The sequence below is a fragment of the Gadus morhua genome, chromosome 7, assembly GCF_902167405.1.
Source record: "Gadus morhua chromosome 7, gadMor3.0, whole genome shotgun sequence".
In the NCBI taxonomy this organism is placed as follows: Eukaryota; Metazoa; Chordata; class Actinopteri; order Gadiformes; family Gadidae; genus Gadus; species Gadus morhua.
In genome coordinates, this window is record NC_044054.1 from 503,354 (window position 1) to 524,385 (window position 21,032).

The 21,032-nt window shown below is 44.0% G+C and overlaps 1 long non-coding RNA gene and 5 other non-coding genes across 6 annotated transcripts; all 6 read right to left on the reverse strand.

Moving 5' to 3' along the window:
* Positions 1-10,963: 10,963 nt before the first annotated feature.
* On the reverse strand, positions 10,964-11,035 carry trnaa-ugc (transfer RNA alanine (anticodon UGC)). Its single transcript has one exon. It is a non-coding gene; the product is annotated as a tRNA-Ala (tRNA).
* A 317-nt stretch (positions 11,036-11,352) lies between these two features.
* Positions 11,353-11,434, reverse strand: trnas-aga (transfer RNA serine (anticodon AGA)). Its single transcript has one exon. It is a non-coding gene; the product is annotated as a tRNA-Ser (tRNA).
* Positions 11,435-11,915: 481 nt separating this feature from the next.
* Positions 11,916-11,989, reverse strand: trnat-ugu (transfer RNA threonine (anticodon UGU)). Its single transcript has one exon. It is a non-coding gene; the product is annotated as a tRNA-Thr (tRNA).
* A 1,911-nt stretch (positions 11,990-13,900) lies between these two features.
* On the reverse strand, positions 13,901-13,982 carry trnas-aga (transfer RNA serine (anticodon AGA)). The gene has a single exon. It is a non-coding gene; the product is annotated as a tRNA-Ser (tRNA).
* A 481-nt stretch (positions 13,983-14,463) lies between these two features.
* trnat-ugu (transfer RNA threonine (anticodon UGU)) lies at positions 14,464-14,537 on the reverse strand. The gene has a single exon. It is a non-coding gene; the product is annotated as a tRNA-Thr (tRNA).
* A 4,215-nt stretch (positions 14,538-18,752) lies between these two features.
* Positions 18,753-19,971, reverse strand: LOC115546607 (uncharacterized). The gene is made up of 3 exons (XR_003977251.1): positions 19,730-19,971; positions 19,326-19,549; positions 18,753-18,897 (listed from the first exon to the last, which is right to left on the reverse strand). It is a non-coding gene; the product is annotated as an uncharacterized LOC115546607 (long non-coding RNA).
* Between the last annotated feature and the right edge of the window lie 1,061 nt (positions 19,972-21,032).

Genomic DNA, 21,032 nt, shown 5'->3' on the forward strand with positions numbered 1-21,032 from the left:
AGGAGTATTAATATAACCGACACCAGCAGGAGACACTGCATTCACATGTTTGACAAGCCGCATTACGTACACGTAGCCCGAGACCCTCTTGGAGATATTGAAATCGATCTAAAGTCTGACCAGAATACAAATATAAAAATCACATATGGTAAAGTGATACTCAAGCTGCATTTTAGACCTGTAAAACAGTAGAATTCATAGCCCCATCTATAGGGATGAGGGGGTATAGACCGCCTTACGACGAGAACAAATATGTTCAGTATTATTTATACCAAGCAGGGAGTGGGCTACCTGGCTATGAGGGTAGCAGCACACAATATGGAGCCGGCATCGGAGGGATGTTCGGTAGCCTCTTTAGAATGGCTATTCCGTTATTTAGGCGAGGGGTTAGCATAGCAAAGCCTCATCTGAAGACTGCGGCTAAACATATTATAGGCGACGTTATGACCAACATAGCCCATGCTGCATCTACGCCCAAACAGCAGGGGTCAGGCATGAGGGTATATGCCAGAAGAGCAACAAAGTATCCTCCTATAGGTTGTGGGCGTACCCGTACACCGGCACGACGTCGTTAACAGAATAAAAGATTGGCATCTATCAAAAAGAGAGCCAAACCTAAAAGGATCAGGAAGGTGGCAAGCCGTCATTTTAGAGGGGCAGCTAACGATATATTCATCTAGTATAGCAGGGGGGCTGAATAACAATGGCGTTGCTACATAACATGTCAGACGAATGCATTAAGAGCGAACTGGATCTCTTCTCCCTGCCGATGACGCAGACTTCGATAGAAAAAAGTACATATATTGAAATACCCCCGCTATCGGCGCTAACAGATGTTGGACCCATAGAGTTCTTTGTATCGGCCAGTAGCGAAGACTATATAGATCTAAACAATACATATTTACACCTGAGGATCAAGATTACTAATCCTGATGGAACAGACTTGGCTCCGGCGGCACCCGTGGGACTGATTAACTATCCAGGATGCACGTTATTCTCCCAAGTAGATATTACTCTGGGTGATAGGCTTATCACCCAGTCGTCAAACACCTATCCGTACAGAGGCATAATAGAATGCCTGCTAAACTATGGAAACGGAACATTAGACACCCAATTTGGCTGTGGTCTAATCCAGAAAGACACACACGGACATATGGACGAGGTTCTTCCTGGAGGCCTCAATCTAGGCTTAACGGCAAGGAGTGAATATACGGGGCGAAGTCGTATAGTGGAGCTGATATCCCCTATACACGTCGATATGTTTTATCAGGAGAAACTGTTGATTAACGGAGTTGATCTCCGCATGAGATTCATTAGAGCAAAAAATGATTTCTGTCTCATGTCCGATGGTGCTGTGGAATACCGTGTCTCTATAGTGTCTGCAAATGTTTTCATTAAAAAGGTATCGGTAGCACCAGGCGTCAAGCTGGCACATGCCCGTGCGTTAAACCAAGCCAACGTTAAATACCCTGTTGATAGGGTACGTCTAAAGAATGTATCCATCGCTGCGGGCAGCCGTATATGCACACAGGATAATCTATTTCTAGGACAAATACCCAAGATGGTTATTATAGGTTTTGTGAATAACGAAGCATTCACAGGGAGCTATGCCAGGAATCCTTTCAGATTCCAGCATTACAGGCATTGAGTTCTTATCCCTATATTGCGACGGTCAAGCATATCCCTCTAAACCCTTTCAGCCTGACTTTAGAAATGGCCTCTATACCCGAGAATATTTCCAGCTCATTCAGGCTACAGGTCGTCAGCTCAAAGATAGAGAAATAGCTATTAATCATAAGGAATTCGGGGACGGGTATGCATTATTTTGTTTCAACCTTGAGGCAGATGAGGGCTGTGGACAACATGTATCGCTAGTCAGAACAGGGAATGTGAGGCTAGAGGCACGATTCAGAGCAGCACTGGCTACAACGGTCAATTTGATATGTTATGCAGTTTATGATTCTGTTATAGAAATATCAAATAGACGGCAGGTGCTGTTGGACTATTACTGAAAAAGGGGGTGCGATATGAATACTATAGAGCTAACAGCCGTGTGTCAAAAAATGGCACACAAGGCATATTTTCTTGGTGCGTTACCGTGTAATCACCTACCCCGGGAAATTCATCAGAGGCCTGCAATAATGGCGGTCAACACCGAACCTTCACATATGTCCGGCGCCCATTGGCTAGCTATTTATATTACGGATGAGAGACAGGGCTACTTTTTCGACTCCTACGGCAACCCTCCCTCATACTCTGAGTTTCCTGAGACCATACAGCGTTTTCTCGATCAGCACTGTATAGATGTTGTTCATTCTACACAACAGGTCCAGGATCCGTCAAGTACAGCATGTGGGCATCATTGTGTTTTTTTCTTGTTTAATATGCAAAAAGGTGTATCCTATCAAAAGTTTTTGAAAATGTATGGGGATAATTTACCCCGTAATGATGAAAAGGTTTATGACTTTGTTAACCGTGTACAACCTAATGTCTGTAATGAACATGATATGATGTGTGTGCAGTCATGTGTATGCGGATGTAACATGTAGCATGTGTTGTTGTTGTTGCTATGGTTGTTTTCTGTATTGATAATAAAAAATACAATAATTTGATTACATTTTAGTCGTACTGTTTTCTTTTATTTTTTACGGATAACACATACATTTAGATACATAATTTAAAATGGTAACCACTCGGCCATATGCATTCCAGGGGAAGTAATAGATGACAATGGCTGCTTGTGTTTCCTCCTTTTATCAGATGAGACAGGGACGGAGGCCATCGCATTGTCGTCCGTAGTGACGGGACTATGCTTATACATGTTTACAGTTTGTCTGAGCTGTTTATTAGGGATAGACGATAGTGGTATATTATTACTGGCTAAAGATTTCAGAAATACATTCCATCCCTGTGGTCTGACAGATTCGACAACATGGTAAGGGGCGGTAACATTCTTTAACAGATCAAACATATAGGACCCCTTAATAGTTTCGCCTTGTAATATGATCTCCCCCTTGTCCGTCCATGAAACATTTTTAGATTTCTTTAAAGAGTCCAGGATATGTCTGGTATTGCTCTTGCTTCTGACGGGTATATGTTTCATTATATCCTTATAAATATGATCGCCGGTGCCATCATCGTCATCAACACCATGCGGTGCCGCCATAGGTGTATGAACTGGGCCCCCCTCAGCAAGTGACAGCGTTAATTCTCCATGCTCGCGCTGCCCTTGCTTTACCATGGATAGATAACGCTGCAGGACCGCTCCGTACCTGGCAGCTTTTTCATATAGGTCTGTATCGGGAGTGTTCAACACCATCGCAATGGCCTTATCCAGCTCATTTTCAGCAGTCTGTCTAACAGAATCCCTGGGTTGGGTATGCTTTAAGGCATCGAGTTGATGTTTAGGAACTAGATACATCTTGTGCGTATGATCCATTATAATCACCCTCCTCTTGAGAGCAGGCTTGTAAACAATGGTATGGCCACAGACAGCAGGGGTAGAAGAAATCCACCAGTCTGATTGATTAGTCTTTTCTTTCTAGATATTAGTACATTTTTATTGGCGAGTATTCTGAGGTCCTTCTTTCGTCTACGCAATTTCGTATGCTGGCGTGGAGTCAGAGGTATTTTGCCTTGTAAAATGTTCAAGGCTATTTCACACAGTGAGTTGATAAAGTCGGCGTTGGCTGTCCTGAGGATAACTTTACGATGGGCCGGAGGGGCGTTATATAGTTGCTTAAGACGCTCACGATTTCTACTTATACGTGAGGACATGGTCTTTTGGGCTAATCACTTTGGCTCTCTGAGTGTATACAACATGCCGGTCTGACAATATATCTGTTCTAAGTCTCATGTTGTCTGGGGTCATGGCTTTAAAGTCTACAAGCAGATAGCCGTAAGGCATGTCGGTAGCATCGTTAAAGGCTTCTAGAAAATATTTTGTCTTGCATGGAAACATCTGTTTGGCTATCAACATAATCTGATATTTGTCCCGAGGGTTCTTAAACAAAACCATGTAATTGGTATTTAGACTAATTGTACGGCTGGTTTTACCCTGCATAAATAAATTCTGGACCAGACACATACAACTGAGATTACGATGGTGTACATATTTGGTAAAAACGTACTGAACCTCTATATTATTGCATGCATCGTTCATCAAGTCGTCAATAATGAGCAGATTTCTAGTATGGACTGGTAAGATTGCATCATCACATAGAGATTTGGGGATCCCTTCTACAAAGTGAATGTTCCTTATTTTAAGCAAATCATCATATATGGGCTGCCAGCATGAATAAACATATACTATATTTTCAATCTTTTCTGAGAATAACCGATCCATATTTTCAATGACTGTTTTGACAAAGTAGGTTTTGCCGCTGTTTGAAGGTCCCGATACTACCATGCTGAACGGGTGTTGAAGTCTAGGGTCGAACGTAGCGTGTACAGCAGCCATCTCTGCGGTCTGTGTGCACCCCCTCTGATGGACGGATGTATTGTGACCATAGAACCGTGAAACATTTGACAGTTAACATTCTTTATTAACACCAACACGATTTTTAGCACAGTCATTCATCATTAATACATGATGCATAAAAAAGTATATACAGATACAATATGAATACCCCCCAAAATACAGAAATGATTAAAATAAAAAAGATGAAAGAAGAGAACATGGATCATTTGAAAACAATAAAAACAAAATAGTTAATAACATGATTATAGTATTAGTATGATTTGATTTTCTTAACACAATATGCATACCCCCTCAAAAATATAAAATGAATAAAAACATGGATCATTTGAAAACGATATGTAAAAAGAAGAAGAAGAAAAAACATGGATCATGTGAAAAAAGTGAAAAACAATAAACAAAATGGTTAATAACCGTAAGGAAGCGTGGTGTAGTCGGGGAAGACCCTGCGTTTGTTGTAAACCACCCTAAGCCGTTTAACTACAGTAGCGTTTTTAAGCAGAAACCTAGTCTTATCTCGCTGGATGGTATCTACTGTGGTGGTGACGTCGAGGGTTTGAGGCCGATGGTTGACAAAATCATCCAATAGACATTTCAGTGTCTGCTGGGTGACCACTTTAGCATTTGCTGCATTTAAAGTCACCCCTTTGCTTTTGACCTCAGACTTGTGGCGACGGGTGTGGTATGCATAGCTTTTAGGACCTGTTGAGACATATTCGCTAATGTAATCCTCCTGTTCTGTACCATACAGATCACCATCATTTATCTCGTCGGTCAAGTCGCCCAGATAAGGGCCTAAAGGGGGTACCCAATCACCCTCCTTAGAAACAAAAATGATGCTGTCTGTGTCACAATATAGGACACGTTCCTGTAGTTTGTCTAGAAGATCGTAGAGCATGAGCCTGGCATGGGCGGTAGTCACAGCCCCCACAATCACGTTGACATCCCGCGCCCTTGCGAGACGTGCATCTACGTGTTTCCATTGTACAAGGGCCACATCATCAGAGATAAAGCAAAAGTGACTAATGTGATAGCTATCGCTAAACATGAACTGAGTGAACCTTTCAGGTTCAGAAATTAGCTCACAAGTGGGTAGGTCTGGGCGTAGTGAAAAGCGACCCCACAGACTGTTTAGAATCAACTTGTTGCAATTACGCATGGCCTTATTCACACACATGTTGTCGTGATCCAGCTGTATGCCTTCCTTTGCCAGGTAGTTTTGCACATACACCTGCTGTTTCCACTGTGCTGGGGTATCCTGAAGCCTCCTGTTTACGCTTGAGAAACGTTTTGACATACCCTTTAAACAGAGTCTTTGACAGTTCGGGGTAGTGCCACACCTCATGCATCTGGATTAACACGTAACCCATTTCAACTGCTTTTTGTAACTCAAAAGTCACCCAGGTGCCTGTCAGAGCCCGTTCATCGTCGCAGTGATGACACGCGTCTGTCTGATTGAGCTCAGTGGCACATGTACCACAGAGGGGGAACATCAGCTTCCCCTGGCATCTGTAAGGGGGCACAGGATGGTAAAGACCTCTGGGGGGCAACACAGTGCATTTGATGATGCCGAAATACCCATCCAAAGGACCAAAATCCCTGAAAATGATCTGGGGGTGCCCTACAGGATAAGGACAGCGAGCCTGTACTGTGGGGTAGAGAGAGGTAAAGTCATAGTAGCGTATTTTCTCACCGGGCTCGGCCTTGTGATACATTTTGATGGCATTGGTGCGACCCCCATAGAGAGAGTCGCGAGGATCAATCCTAGGTTGTATCTTCAGAGTAGCCAAGAATGCCTGGCTACACAATTTGCCATAGGTCTTCTTGAGGACAGGGTTCTGGTGGCCAGCATTGTAACAATGTTCACACCCATGATAAAAGCAACCTGCAAATTCATAGGCTGTGTTTATAGACGGTGCATGTCCGTCTAGGAAGAATGGGGCATATTTAGCCTCTCCATGGTTGAGAGCATGCCGAATCTCCAGGTTATTGGAGTGGGATAGATATTCAAGCCACTGGATGGATGCACATGAGAACGACTTTTGCTTTTTCCGATAGACCCCCTCGTAGGTCAATGCCAGGACGTTTTTCTTCAAGAACGACTTTTTGAAGGTGGCCATGCACGCCGAAGCCAGAGTGGCATAGGCCAAGGGGTCTATAGTGGCACACTCTATGAAATTTTCCCTGTAGATCCCACACGCCGTGTACAGGATCCTCACATCGTTGACACAGTAGCGACGCAGCTGTTTCTCAAAGTCAAATTTTTTGCGTCGTACAGATCTGTACCAAATAGCGAAATCTGTCTTTTGATCGCTAGTCATGGAATCATAACCATAATATGAGATCTCAGGGTAGGCACCGACATAAGACTCGTTGGCCCGTGTGTTGAATTTATGAGGAAAATTACCTTTTGCCATATCATCAAAATCCAACGCCGCCGGTGCATTAGCCAATCGCATGGGCAAAAAGCTAAATGAGTCGACCCATCTCTGATGGTAGGCGTCATCAAGCATCAAAATTACTCTGCTACCCTTCATGACTAAAATGGGTTTAATACCCTGCTTGGTCATGTAATCCAGGACGATATAGTTATCAAAGCCCGACGCATTGTGTGCAACAAATGTATACAACGTATACTCCCCTGTTCTGTAGCGTTTCACAAACTCTCTTACACAATCTAGACCGGTAGCATACCATTCTGCGCCTTCAGACGTAATAGCAGCCACACAGTTTGCTTCGTGACGACCATCATGCATGCGCGTTTCGAAATCATAGTATATGTATTTATTAGGCGGAGCGTCGTCATCATCGTCATCCGATGGACCCCAGCGACCACCCCTGCGTTTCTTTTTCTTTTTCTTTTTGTACGGCTGGATATAGCAATCATGTATTCCATCATCGGGCATCGGCTCCCCACAGATACGACACTTTGCCTCGCTGCATACATGACCATTATCGTCACCCTCCCCCTCCTCCTCCTCCTCCTCCCCCTCCCCCTTCTTCTTCTTCTTTGGTATGATATACTGTCTACAACAACGATCGCAGTATTTGAGCTTTTCACAAGGTATCATATCATGTTTGGCAGAATGCTTCTTGTGTGTGTTGTAGCAGACCTGCGAGCGGCATATACGACTGCAGTCCTTGCACTTTATCGTACGACCTGCTAGTCTATCGCACACTGTCAGACACACATTGGAATGGATCGGGCATTTGTGGAATAGAATTCCCTCATGGGCCTTGTAACAATATTCACACACATATCCCGTACCAAAGAATGCCGTTCTGTTCTCTATGCAATGATAATGGTTATCATGGAGGTACAACCATACTGTTTTAGGATGTTGGGCCGTATGTGTCTGGAACATCTCCAGCTTCTTGAATGCATCATTATGATGAAATATCAGGATTTTAACATCTAGATGTCTCTCAAATTTGGAAACATCCGAGAAACCCAGAGTGATCTCGCCAACCCCTTCATCACATTGCGACCCATGCAATACATCGATCTGCGATGATATGTATAGACTCTCTTGTGCACTATCCAACCACCAACCGACAGCGTTAAGTACATCTCTTGTGTTTGCCACTGCATACAACACGCCCCTTGTGTCTAAATCTCCTGTCGCCTCTAGCCCCTCCATGTCATCTAGGCCTGGCTCGTTCGAAACATTTATCTGTGCTGCCTGATATAGAGCATTAACCATATTATGGCCCCATGCATCCGCTGCAATTAACACACGCCTAGTTCTATCTATGCCAACACATATTTCCCGCATGTCTAAACAACCTTCTGCATACATGCCCCCACCCCCCACATGTCCTACGGCCGACAAATGAGACGTATCGCCGGTTGCGTCATACCTCATTGCCATCTCTTCAAGTTCTAAATCCATAATGCTACCCCCACTATCAGATCTACGCCAACACCCGATCACTCGTTGTTTGGAATCAGACCATACAGCCCCATGTTGCGCGATTTGAGGGTTTATGACTGCATGGATAACCTGGTTAAAATTCTCCGGAGCTAAAACACTATGTGTGGCGTCCTTGCGAGCCTTTTTATAAGGAATGTGTGGCTGATCTATGGCCAGCGGTGAGCAGGGTATAGCCAACCCTATTCCCGCCGGCCTTTTCAAATTTTTCTTGGATAGTCGACTTGGTCCGGGGGTTCGCTGTTTCACAATGGCCGCGATAGGTACTAAACGTGGATCAAAAACAAAATACAAAAGTATTTATGGGTTAGGTTTGGCTGTTTTAGATGCTAAATAAATAGATAATTTATCTTGGTAATACACGGTCCTATAGATATACTAATAGCGGGCGTATTAACAACTTACCAAAACTACCGCTTGTCACCACATTAGTCCGGTCGGCTAGAATAGGTCTTTGAATGTTGAGCCGAATATCATGCGAACCTGTTACACATCAGGAAAACACAAATTTAATCGTTGTTCTACATGAATATACCATAACAACTAATGATAATAAATGATATAGAGAGTGTTATGGAACTATATATTATACGCTACTATAAAAACAAACATACTTCCACGTGGACCCTGCTGCTGTTTCACGCTCTCACCGCCGGCGCCGCGAATCGCTGTGGAGTAATCACTGCTTCAGTCAGATATAAACAGCTGATTCACATAGACATAGTCATAATATAATCATCATACACGCATATGAATACTTACAGTCAGTCGGCATAGTAGCGCAGGACGGTTCAATGTTTTTTTTTTTCTTCCAACCGCTACGACGCGTTTACTATCTTAGAATAGCGTGTCTAACGTCCGGGTCAGAGGCTGTACTCAGCCATACCAATGGGGCCCGTATATTTATGCCTGATAGACGCCCCTCTGTAGATATTCGCACCTAAGACCCTGCGTCATAGACTCCCGGCCAATAGGTACTGGACACACACATACTCAGGTACCGCCGGCCTACACCCACTCGTCGCATCATAGACAGACAATATGCTATTGAAAAGTAAAGTTAATCCAAATACACTATATTAGATGAAAATTACTAGAATATCTGTTAATAGTATCATGATATCACCTAATATATTGTCAATGTGAACCACAGTCCGTATCTTCACTATGATAGTTCTACCATCGGTGGAACCCCCGACTTTTAACCCTAATATAAATATACCTATAAATATTTATATATATATCTATATCATATCCCTATACGGATGATTACGGACATATTATCGGTAGGGTTAGGTACCCCCATCACTATATAAATGTATCTGCCGGTTTCGTAAAATAGTAGGGTCGATTAAAAAACACATTATTACGTCACACACACACACACACGCACATGCACACACACACACACACACACACACACGCACACGCACACGCACACACACACACACTCCCTCCAAATCACTCTGCATATAGTACCGGGGAGACTTCAAACAGCACGTGTCGTCCAGCGCCAACGACTCACCCCATAATGAACATATGGGGCCTGGGTGGACGTCAAGCATATGTGTGACAATCGAGGCGTTGCATCTCCCCAGACATTAAGGCACCGAATTATACACCCCTCAGTTTTCAATGGCATTGACTGACACTTTTATCCTGCACTACTTACAAGTACATTTGTTATAAGAATTGTACCATATAATGATGCTGCTGTCCACATATTGTTAATAGAATCATAGCCCATGAAACATCTGTTGACACACTCACACACACACACACATACACACACACACACACACACACACACACACACACACACACACACACACACACACACACACTCCCTCCAAATCACTCTGCATATAGTGACGGGGGTACTTCAAACAGCACGTGACGATCCACCTATCTACAGTGTCCCACCTCACACTCTCTACGGCCACAATACATCCGTCCATCAAGGGGCTCACCCCACAGTCCGCATTGACGGCTGGCTGTCCTTCCAACAGCACTGTGATCATTCTGCTAGCACACCTACAGACCAGACTCGGTGGCCTCACATACCCCTAACACACCCCCACCAGGCACACACACACACACACAAACAAACACACACCCACACATACACACGCACACGCACACGCACACACAAACACCCACATGCACTAATCACACCCACATACACACCTTTGATTATACAGATCTCGCACCCCAGCGACCCCTGCAGGCTCACCACGGGCATTACACCTGTCATACCTACACAAAGGGTTTATGGTTTATGACGCGTCATAAACCATAAACCGGAAGTTCCCCTGTGAATAGGGATACCCCCTACACCCCCCACCCCCTCCCCAACCGGAAGTGAGTTCAGATAGGAATTGGTCCAGAGGGCATATAGGATATACTACTGACCCCAATGGATTTCTAGTCCATCACCTTAACCACAAAGTTACGACATTTCAATTCTCTATCATGTTCATCTTTGGTAGGTTAAGCATTGCGTGACCTCATTTGATTAAAATAGAACTCACAAGACTTTTCTTGGGCAATCAAATGGAGATGCCGGGGTTTGAACCCGGGAACTCATACATGCAAAGCATGCGCTCTACCACTGAGCTACATCCCCTTACTGCTCAACAATTTACATTTTAAATCTGTTTCGGAACACACCAAGGGTTTTCTCGTCCTTGGCAATCAGCACCTGGACCTGACAACACTAGTCTTCGGATCTATCAGACCTTTAAATATTAACATTTTATGTTTTGAGAACATGTTGTCAGAAAATTTCGATTGCTAAGTGCCTTTCCAGATAATGCCAGATTTTAAATATGGCGCCTTCTACAGGCTTAGATTAACATATTTGCACTGATTTCATGCAGTTTCACCGTAATATGTGTATGTGTTGGCTGAACAAGGGAATGAAAGATCGTATTCAGATAAAATCTTTGTCGGCAGGATTCAAACCTGCGCGGGGAGCCCCCAATGGATTTCTAGGCCATCGCCTTAACCACACGGCCACGACAACACACTTTTAGAGTTCCAAGTCTCTGGCTTTTTTGAACAGGAAGAGTCTGGAACACTTAGGGTAGGTTAAGCCTTGCTTGATCTAATTTTGAAATAGTCTTAGAAATGACTGAAGCTAGCTTTGATCACATCTTGGAGACGGCAGGCATTGAACCTCAGGCCTTCTACATGAGAAGCATACGCTTTGCCGTTGAGAGAAGTCCCCTGTGTTACTTCAATTGTACATCTGTAAAACCGATTCCTGAAGCTTTGCTTAACGATAGAAGGGACAAATAGGTCATCAGTTGGCATTAGGGTATCATACATTTTATAGAGAATTTTGCTTGCCTGCCGCCGTTGTCATTGATGGAAAGTCTATTGCATTGATGGATTGCAAGTTTACAACCACAAGGAAGATTGCCAGTTAGGACAATTCCGTTTTTTTTAACTGCAAGAAACACTTTTATCACATCTACACCAGATGATGCTGTTGCAAAAAGTGTAGGTACTGCTGGGAGTTGAACCCAGGGTCTCCTGTTTACAAGACAGGCTCTTTCACCAGCTATGCCACAGTACCCCTATTGTATTGTTTACTTGAGACACCAATGAAAAAGGGCTCATGTAGCCTGACCCGATCATGTGTTAAGCTATCAGAACTGGCGGCTATAGGAATTCCAATTGAGTAGGTTACTTACATTATACAACTTACTGATGTGATTAGAACACTGCCTCTTCTGTGAACGAGACAGTCACTATGACAGTCCCAGCCACCGCACCCCTCTCAGTTCAGGAGAAATGCTTCAGCAAATGATTGGGAAGACAACGAAAGAGGTCTGCAGTACCATGACATATTTCTGTTGATCCTTTAAACAGTCCCTTAAACATACACTGATTAACCTGTACAGTTGACGGCAGGATTCGAACCTGCGCGGGGAGACCCCAATGGATTTCTAGTCCATCACCTTAACCACACAGTTTCGACATTTCAATTCTCTATCATGTTCAAACATTAGCATTCTGCAACATTTTTGGTAGGTAAAGCATTGCGTGACCTCATTTTGTTTAAAGATTCATTACACAGTAACATTCAGCAATGTTTCGTGATCGGATCATTTTTGACTTCTACCATATATAAGGGATTCATTCATAATCATCGCGTCACCTTCACTACAATTTGAAGATGCCGGGGATTGAACCCGGGACCTCCTAAATGCGAAGCATGAGCTCTACTACTGAGCTACATCCCCTTTTTGTGTTATTCAGTACATCTCTACTATCAATACCTGAAGCTTTGCCTGATGATACAGCCAATCAATAGGTTGACTTGCACTAGGCCATCCTAAGAGATGAAGATATTTGGCCTGCCTGCTAAAAGCAGAGGTGGTAAACTGGTGTGGCAGATTTCAATCATGGAGCGGGGGATCCAATGGATTTCTAGCGCATCAGCTTAACCGCTTGGCCAGGACAATGGTGCTTATCGACCTCAAGTCTATCAGTTGTTCGAACTGTAACAGACTGCAACGCTTGAGGCTGTGTGATCAAATTGTGAAATAGTCCTACACCCTTGACCACAGCTTGCTTTGATCACATCTTAGTGATCGGACCTCAGCACTCCTACATGAGAAGCTTTACAGATGAGCCGAAAACAGATTACTTCAATTGTACATGTGGCAACCGATACATGAAAGTTTGCTTAACGATACAAGAGGGGAAATCGGTTATCGACTGGCAGTACGGTATCATACATTTCTTAGAGAAGTAGTCTGCGTACAGATAGCAGAACTGGCCAACGCTTGTTGGCAGGCATGAATCTTCGTCGTGACGCAACAATGTTTTTCTCTTCTGTGGCTGTCAACACTTAGTGCATAAACGTACAGTACTCATATCAATGTGTTGACCGGCACTAGCTTTTGAGCGCACACTAGCTTTTGAGCGCACAAAAGCGTGCGCTTTTGAAATCGCACGCACTGATTAACCTGTATCGTTGACGACAACACAGTTTCAATTCTCTCACTTGTTTCGAACATTAGCATTCGGCAACATCTTTGGTAGGTTAAGCATTGCGTGACCTCATTTGATTAAAATAGAACTCACATGACTTGTCTAGGGCAATGCCGAGGTTTGTACCTCATACATGCAAAGCAAACGCTCTACCACTGAGCTACATCCCCGTACTACTCAAGAATTTACATTTTAAACATGATTCGGAACACACCAAGGGTTTTCTCGTCCATGGCAATCAGCACCTGGACCTGACAACACTAGTCTTCGGATCTATCAGACCTTTAAATATTAACATTTTATGTTTTGAGAACATATTGTCAGAAAATATCGATTGCTAAGTGCCTTTCCAGATAATGCCAGATTTTAAATATGGCGCCTTCTACATGCTTAGATTAACATATTTGCACTGATTTCATGCAGTTTCACCGTAATATGTGTATGTGTTGGCTGAACAAGGGAATGAAAGATCGTATTCAGATAAAATCGTTGTCGGCAGGATTCGAACCTGCGCGAGGAGACCCCAATGGATTTCTAGTCCATCGCCTTAACCACTCGGCCACGACAACACACTTTTAGAGTTCCAAGTCTCTGGCTTTTTTGAACAGGAAGAGTCTGGAACACTTAGGGTAGGTTAAGCCTTGCTTGATCTAATTTTGAAAAAGTCTTCAAATTGACTGAAGCTAGCTTTGATCACATCTTGGAGACGGCAGGCGTTGAACCTCAGGCCTTCTACATGAGAAGCATACGCTTTGCCGTTGGGAGAAGTCCCCTGTGTTACTTCAATTGTACATCTGTAAAACCGATTCCTGAAGCTTTGCTTAACGATAGAAGGGACAAATAGGTCATCAGTTGGCACTAGGGTATCATACATTTTATAGAGAATTTTGCTTGCCTGCCGCCGTTGTCATTGATGGAAAGTCTATTGCATTGATGGATTGCAAGTTTACAACCACAAGCAAGATTGCCAGTTAGGACAATTCCGTTTTTTTTAACTGCAAGAAACACTTTTATCACATCTACACCAGATGATGCTGTTGCAAAAAGTGTAGGTACTGCAGGGATTTGAACCCAGGGTCTCCTGTTTACAAGACAGGTGCTTTCACCAGCTAAGCCACAGTACCCCTATTGTATTGTTTACTTGAGACACCAATGAAAAAGGTCTCATGTAGCGTGACCCGATCATGTGTTAAGCTATCAGAACTGGCGGCTAAAGGAATTCCAATTGAGTAGGTTACTTACATTATACAACTTACTGATGTGATTAGAACACTGCCTCTTCTGTGAACTAGACAGTCACTATGACAGTCACAGCCACAGCACCCCTCTCAATTCAGGAGAAATGCTTCAGCAAATGATTGGGAAGACAACGAAAGAGATGACATGTTTCTGTTGATCCTTTAAACAGTCCCTTAAACATACACTGATTAACCTGTACAGTTGACGTCAGAATTCGAACCTGCACGGGGAGACCCCAATGGATTTCTAGTCCATCAACCTTAACCACACAGTTTCGACATTTCAATTCTCTATCATGTTCAAACATTAGCATTCTGCAACATTTCTGGTAGGTAAAGCATTGCGTGACCTCATTTTGTTTAAAGATTCATTACACAGTAACATTCAGCAATGTTTCGTGGTCGGATCATTTTTGACTTCTACCTTATATAAGGGATTCATTCATAATCATCGCGTCACCTTCACTACAATTTGAAGATTCCAGAGATTGAACCCGTGACCTCATACATGCGAATCATGCGCTCTACCACTGAGCTACATCCCCTTTTTGTATTAATCAGTACATCTCTACTATCAATACCTGAAGCTTTGCTTAATGATACAGCCAATATATAGGTTGACTTGCACTAGGCCATCCTAAGAGATGAAGATATTTGGCCTGCCTGCTAAAAGCAGAGGTGGTAAACTGGTGTGGCAGATTTCAATCATGGAGCGGGGGATCCAATGGATTTCTAGCGCATCAGCTTAACCGCTTGGCCAGGACAATGGTGCTTATCGACCTCAAGTCTATCAGTTGTTCGAACAGTAACAGACTGCAACGCTTGAGGCTGTGTGATCAAATTGTGAAATAGTCCTACACCCTTGACCACAGCTTGCTTTGATCACATCTTAGTGATCGGACCTCAGCACTCCTACATGAGAAGCTTTACAGATGAGCCGAAAACAGATTACTTCAATTGTACATGTGGCAACCGATACATGAAAGTTTGCTTAACGATACAAGAGGGGAAATCGGTTATCGACTGGCAGTACGGTATCATACATTTCTTAGAGAAGTAGTCTGCGTACAGATAGCAGAACTGGCCAACGCTTGTCGGCAGGCCTGAATCTTCGTCGTGACGCAACAATGTTTTTCTCTTCTGTGGCTGTCAACACTTAGTGCATAAACGTACCGGACTCATATCAATGTGTTGACCGGCACTAGCTTTTGAGCGCACACTAGCTTTTGAGCGCACAAGCGCTATAATTCTCCCATTGGTTTGGGGAAGGAATATCATGCGGACGGACATAATGGAAACGGAAAATGGAAACGGAAAAGGCTTGGATGGAGTAGACTATGGAAAGAAAGACCAGAGGGGAGAAGAGGCTGGAGAGAAAGAGAATAAATATGATAAAGAACTGACCGTGAGTGTTGAACTGATCGGGGAAGATCCAATAACGGTGATGGAATTCATGAGAGTGAAGAAAGAGGTGTGTGGGGAGTTGATGGCGTGCCGTAAAACAGGATTGAAAAAGATAGAGACAATGGGACAATGGGACATCTCAGCGGGAAAAAGAAACTTATGGACGGGTTCAAAATAAGAGGGGTTAGTATAATTGCAAAAGAGCTTACCAGTGACGAAACGGTGGTGTCGTTCTTGGAGCTTCCGGCGTACACCACGGACAATGACGTTATTCTGAAGCTATAGGGGTGGGGGGTCTCAGCTGCCTCACCGATCAAAAGAAGAATGTGGCCTGGCACTAACATTGCAGACGGGACCAGGTTTCTGAAAGTGAAGTTTAATGACTTGGTCAGGTCGTTGCCGTATTCTACGAAGTTCAGCACAGCTACGGGTCCCCAGTACTTCCGGGTGATCCACGACAGACAGGAGAAGGTATGTAGGATCCAACCGGGGCACGTTCTGAGGGACTGTCCGGAGTTCAGATGCCACAGGTGCCATGGACAGGGGCACTACGCAAGAGAGTGTGGCACAGACGAGGAACAGAGGCGACAAGGAGGAGAAGGCGGGAGACGGGAGACGGACGTCGGCGAGGAGGAGGAGCGACCGAGAGGAGAGGGAGGAGAAGGCGGTAGCGGAGCTGAGGCGACTGAAGCAGAAGGAAGTGGCGTTGGAGTCGGCGGGGAAGGAGAGAAGATGGACGAGGAGCAGGAAGGAATGGCAGAGGACGTGACGGCAGCGGAAGAGTTAACGGAGACGGGAGGAGAGAAGGAAAGGGAGGAGAACGGCTGCAGCGCGGACAGTGCGGTGAGAAGGACGGACGAGCGAGAGGAGCGGAGCAGCGCGGGTGAGGGAGCGAAAGGAGGGGAGAAGATCGGGGTAAAGAGTGGAGTGACTGTGGTGGGACAGGGAGAGGGAAGGTCGGTGGCAAGGGGGATTAAGTGGGAAAAAAAGTGCAAATTAATAACATAACGTGTGGAATCTCTTCTCATTTATACTTTTAATGATCAGGATAACTTCTTTTAATGCTAATGGGCTAAGGGACAGGAACAGGAGGCAGCAAACCTTGATGGTGTGTGAGGCAGACATAATATGTTTACAAGAGACACATTGGGATGAGGAGGTTATGAGGGTGGTTGAGAGAGAATGGATGGGGGACATGTATGTGAATAATGGTGGTGTTAAATCAAGAGGGGTAGCAATTTTAGTGAAAAGGGGAGTGGTTGAGAATGTGACGAAGTGTGTGGATGATGGTGATGGGAGGGTGATAGGAATTACTTTTGAGCACTTGGGTAAAATATGTCGATTGTTGAATGTGTATGCGCCGAATGAGGAGAAGGAGAGGAGGGTTTTTTTTGAGGGATTGGGGGGAATGTGTGTGGAAAACTGTGTGGTGGTGGGTGACTTTAACGTGTGGTGTGGGAGGTTGGATGCTTCTACGAGTGTGTGTTTCAGTAATGACTCGTCAAGAGGTTTCCCAGATAGCATTAGGTTAGCGGCCCACTGGCGGCCCACCAGCGGCAGAGTTGGCGGTCCAACGGGGGTACCCACCGGTGGCCCGCTGGAGTTTTGCTCATCGGTTCCCTGGTGGTCCGTCAGCGGCTCAAAAGCGGCTGCAGATAAAGGGCCGCCCTTGTGCCGCTTTTGAGCCGCTGGCGAACCACCAGAGAACCGATGGTGGGCCACCAGCTTCGAATTGGCCTTATTTATGGCCTTTATGGTCTTATTTATGGCCATAATAATTCAAATGATGTACTAAAATAGTAATTTAATACATTACAACACTTTCCATTTGCCCTCAATCAAAAAAATTACAATTATTTACTGGGCTTACCAAAGTTACCAAAATTTACCAAGGTAAAGACAGCCTGCTGATGAGAAACCTTTTAATGTGTTCTATAATTTAGTAATCCAGTACAAAAACATATATCCTCAGCAACTATTACACAGACTCACCACACATAGGCTATTAGGTTCAATACATTTTGTTTATTTCATAAGCATGTGGCCAACATGGGCTCAACACTCCCCATCCCCATTCACCACCCTTTTCTGCCTGTCTTTTCTCCCTCCCTCCCTGTCAGCCGCCCCCTTCAAATACAGGGAGACTTCTTTTTGAAGCTCCTCTTCAGTGGCTGTGGTTACCACTCTCCGAACGGCTCCTGTAGTAAAACAAAGAGTAAGTGAGATGTTGTGTATGGAAGAATATACATGGATTCACGTGTTTATAAACACAGTGTTGTGAGGAGGGGCAAGACACCAGCAGCCAACCACGTAAGCTAATTTTTTGACCGACAGCGGTTTCCAACAATCAGAGGTTGAGTTGTGCGCAGCTAGTGTCGCGCAGCTGGGAGAAAACAAAAATGTAGAACCCATGTAGTGTATATAAACTTCACTTCCCCATAATGCCATGCGTTTAGGCGGGGGCTACATAAGCTCCCCATTCAACACTCTTCTGTACCGCAAAGATACGCAGACAGCCTGCATGTATAATAGGATGCAGTAGTTAAATAAAGTTCAGTTTTAATGTTCAGCACTTTCATGTCTGCCTTCATCAATGTGTATGCGTGCCCTCACAAAATGCTTTTTTTTTGCCAGGGGTTATACACTTGAACACATTCACAATAGTTTCACAAAATCACTTACTGTGCAACACACTCTTCAGGTTTAGGGACTTGAAAGCGATCTTTCCAGCTGCGCCAGTCCAATTAATTTGGAGCGCCAGGGACCTCCTGAAAGCCCGGCCCAGCATCCTCTTCACTGCGTCTTTGGTGGTTTTCCCTCCCAAAATAGCAAGTATGTTCACCTGAAATGCAAAGACCAAAATTACAGTGGCATAACTCCCAGTCAAACATTTTAGCTGTTTTCGGCTTAAGCTGTTTTGCTATATGGTGACAAAAATGGACAACATGTCATGTATTCAGCACACAACGCTCCACTTGGGAATGAGATTCAAGTTTAACAACACAACAAGGACGTGGATAGCCTGGCTTTTAATATGACGTGGTCAACATTTAAATGTAGTGGGGAAGGGAAAACAGATGTGAAACGCGACAGGTGTTTCAGATGCACACATGGTCTCAGTTCCCGGCATTCATTCCATGATTTGAATGGCATTTTTGAATCATTGAGTAGTCAACATTAAAGCAAGGCAGAGCCACATTCATTACGAGAGCCAGGCTAGGAATTGTATAGCTACAATAATCATATTGCAAAACATTTAAAAAGACATACCAGTTGATTTTTTAGGTCCACATCAGATATAAGCCGCCTCTCCAGCTCGTCCAGGTCCTCGGCATTGCTCAATGGCATGTTGGTGTCTTCCACAAGGCCGAGATCTGCCACACCACCACCACCTAGTCTCTGTATCATGGCTGTGTTGACCGCCACCTGCTGCTTCACCTCCTTCAGCTCCTCCTCAATTGTGCGGAGGTGCTGCAGAACAAGTCTGTAAAAATCTATGAATAAAAAAATATATATTAGAATTGGTCTGACACAAAAAGTGTATGTAATGTAAAGAAGTTGAGACTGAAATTGCCTGACTTAATCAGGGATGAATGTCCTTCCCACATAATGAGGCCTTCATGGCTTGTTTCTCCCTTAATATTGGCGCCAGATTAATGAAAATGCAGTTCTACCTTGCTGGGGTGGTACTGGCAGAGATGTGGGCGAAGTTGACGGAGGAGTGGTGGTCTGACTTGTTAACTCTGTTGAACAGATTGGAAATGAAAAGGCATACTTAGTGAGATGATTACTGAATTACTGATTACTGATTACCAAAGCAAAAGGTGGAGAGTAAGGTAATGCAATACCTTTCCAAAACACAAACACATTTAACTACACCTCATTCCACAATGAACAAAGCAGCTGGCATTTGGAGAGGGAGAGGGGTGTGGACTGTCAACTGTTGTGCACTGTATTATGTATTTACCGGCATGGCTGGAGCGGAAGAGCGGTGGTGCTACTGGCAGAGCAGTAACGGTGGTCAACTCTGTTGAACAGATTGGAAAAGTAAAGGCATGTTTAGTGAAATGATAACTGCAATGGTATGACATTACACTTAACTGGCACTTTTGTCCAAAACAATGAACAAAGCAATTGGCAATTGAAGAGTATTTACAGGCATCGATGGAGTTGAAAAATGTTGCTGGGTGCTGTGGTGGAGGTGGCAAAATAAAGGTCGGACCTGTCAATTCTGTTGAACAGATTGGAAAAGTAAAGGCGTGTTGAGTGAAATGACCAAATGATAACCAAAGGTAAAAAAGAGGTGAAGATTTAATTGATTGTACCTCCACAATGTCTTCTGCCAGGCTCACTGTATGCTGTTTGAAAGAGATTAAGATTATGGTAAAAATGGTTTCCAACGCGACACGGATTTCAGCATGGACAAAGTCCCAGAGTTCATAAAGCAAATTATGTATTTATCCGCATGGCTTGTGCTACATTTGTTCCCTTTTTACTACCAACAAGATGTTTTATACTACCAAAGCAAAAGGTGGAGAGTAAGGTAATGCAATACCTTTCCAAAACACAAACACATTTAAGTACACCTCATTCCACAATGAACAAAGCAGCTGGCATTTGGAGAGGGAGAGGGGTGTGGACTGTCAACTGTTGTGCACTGTATTATGTATTTACCGGCATGGCTGGAGCGGAAGAGCGGTGGTGCTACTGGCAGAGCAGTAACGGTGGTCATCTCTGTTGAACAGATTGGAAAAGTAAAAGCGTGTTAAATTACACTTAACTGGCACTTTTAAAGCAACTTATAAAATGAACAAAGCAATGCTATGCAGAGGGCATGGTGGCAAATGTGTGTGCACAAAAAGTCAAAGAGACCATGATAGAGAGAGGAGATAGAGACCATGACAAATCATAAATATAAAGAAAATGGAATTTCTTTTCAGAGAGATCACTAACCTGAATTTGGAATATTTTTTTTTT